Below are 2,500 nucleotides of genomic sequence, written 5' to 3'. Positions count from 1 at the left end.
GTGTGTGTGTGTGTGTGAGTGTGTGTGTGTGTAAGAGGGAGAAGCGAGTGTGTGTGTGTGTGTGTGTGTCTGTAAGAGGGAGAAAGCGAGTGTGTGTGTGTGTGTGCACATTCTTGCAGTGATGGATAATTCACAGGAGAAAGTAAACAAAGTCAGAACAGCAAGTAGCAGTGAATATAACTTTATTTAGCTATAGGCAGACACAGACATACACACACACACACACACACACACACACATGCACACACACACACACGCACGCTATGTTAGATCTGCATAGAATAAGCAGCCTTGAAGGCTTGAGAATACACATACACACGCATCTGACATGAAGGCTGTCAGAATACACACACACACCAGATACACACACACACACACACACACCAAATCCCCAGGAAAGTGTTAACTTCTCCCCAGCTAGAGCATATATATAATAATCTCAACCATGTTCAGACGGCCCCACTAACTAAAGATTACATTTGCACTTGGAACAGAACAGAAACAGTTTTGCGTCCATCCTAGAGCTTAGAGCTTAGAGCTTAGAGCTCCAGAGATGCAGGTGCTTCATAGGGTGTCCAGACAGAGCGGAACTCTCAAGTGTCCAGATAGAGCGGAATAGAGTGAAAGTCTTAAATCTCTTCTGACCCAGAGAGGCCCATCACTGCTACAGAGCGCGAGAAGAATATTCACATACAGGGCCTCACTCACACTCACACACACACACACACACTGATGCTCGTGCTCTGGGGAGGGGGTGGGAGGGGCCTAAGGTGATGACATCACTGCCACATGTCACCATTTCCCCCATCCTCATGGAAACGATGGAGATGATCAGAGTACCTGAGAGAGGAGAGAGAGAGAGAGAGAGAGAGGGAGATAGAGAGAGGGAGAAAGGGAGAAGATTAAAGAGTATTTGAAATGAAACACTAAAGCAGGACTGATGTTAGAATGAAACACTAAAGCAGGACTGATGTTAGAATGAAACACTAAAGCAGGACTGATGTTAGTATGAAGCTTCAGTTCACAGCACAGTTCAGAATGTTAGACTGAAGCTGAGGGTCAACAAGAACACACACACAAAGCTCTCTCTTTCAAACACACACATGCATGTATGTACATGAGTACACACACACACACACACACACACACACACACACACACACACACACACACACACACACAAAGCTGTTAAGAATATGAACTCACTTCTTTGCACAGAATGCAGCACAGTCCCGACCGATGCTCTCACTCCACGCAGTCTTATACAGCACCTGGGGAGGACACACACACACACACACAAACACACACACACACAGACACACAGACACACACACACAGACACACACACAGGTGAGATAGCAATTCTAAGATGAGATGAGTTTTGGTGCAGGGCATGATGGGAAGGTCATGTGACTCACCAGGAGAGACCAGGCAGTGCAGGAAGAGAGGTGTAGAAAAGAGGCAACAGTCCGAGCCGTCTTACTGGACAAGATGACCCGACCCTGAGAGAACGAGACACACACACACCTTGTTGATTTACGTGAACTCAATGAACATCAAACCAATAATAGACTTAACAATAACAAAAACACACCATATACCAATCTCTAGGTATGGTGAAGGGTATCAATGTTGATGTAGGGATATTTTAATTCCAAAGGCCAAGGGGACTTTTATCAGGATGCATAATTATCCTGCATCCATAAAAATAAGTGGCCTTTCAAAATAAAAAATCTGCCTGCCTCTATAGAATTTAACATAGAGTCGAGATACTTATTACCCCTGTATTTTAAGGAAGAACATTTATTTATTTACGATACATTCTTCATTCACTAAAATTGGGTGTTGAGGTTTGGATTTTTTAATAAAAAAAAATGTATTAAGACATTAAGATCAATTTCTAACAGTTATTTTATATTCCTCTTTTTAGTCAACTTTAGCATGGGTTCAAATACTTATTCCCCCCATTCTATATGTGTGTGTATGCGTGAATATGTGCGAGTGTATGTGATTATATGTGTGTGTACTGTATGTGTGTACAACCCCAAATCAGAAAAGGTTGGGACGTTTTGTAAAATGCAAATAAAAACAGAATGTAATAATCTGCAAATTATCCGTAAACTCATATTTAATCCTGCAAATTATCCGTAAACTCATATTTAGTTGCATGCTGTATCAAATGTTGAAAATGAAATTTGACTATTTCATGGAAAATATATATTCATTTTGAATTTGATACCAGCAACACATTTAAAAAAAAGTTGGGACGGGGGTAACAAAATGCTGGAACTGCATTAAAACCAGACCTGTTTCTGTGAAGAAAATCATTGTATGGGCTCAGGAAAAGCTCTGAGAACCATTGTCCATGAGTACAGTTTGATACTCAATTCAGAAATGCTAGTGTATCCTTTACCATGTAACAGCCAAAATTGTGTTTAGACATGATACAGAAATACCACAGTATTATCTGGACCTGAGTTTGTTTAAAATGGACTGAGGT

At 41.2% G+C, this 2,500-nt stretch overlaps 1 long non-coding RNA gene across 1 annotated transcript; it reads right to left on the bottom strand.

Moving 5' to 3' along the window:
- Positions 1-165: 165 nt before the first annotated feature.
- Positions 166-1,298, bottom strand: LOC125309131. The gene is made up of 2 exons (XR_007196080.1): positions 1,207-1,298; positions 166-840 (listed from the first exon to the last, which is right to left on the bottom strand). It is a non-coding gene; the product is annotated as an uncharacterized LOC125309131 (long non-coding RNA).
- Positions 1,299-2,500: the final 1,202 nt, after the last annotated feature.

The sequence above is a fragment of the Alosa alosa genome, chromosome 16 (genome assembly GCF_017589495.1).
Source record: "Alosa alosa isolate M-15738 ecotype Scorff River chromosome 16, AALO_Geno_1.1, whole genome shotgun sequence".
Taxonomy (NCBI): domain Eukaryota; kingdom Metazoa; phylum Chordata; class Actinopteri; order Clupeiformes; family Clupeidae; genus Alosa; species Alosa alosa.
Note: the sequence above shows the minus strand (reverse complement) of the source record. Positions and strands in the feature narration are given on the sequence as shown.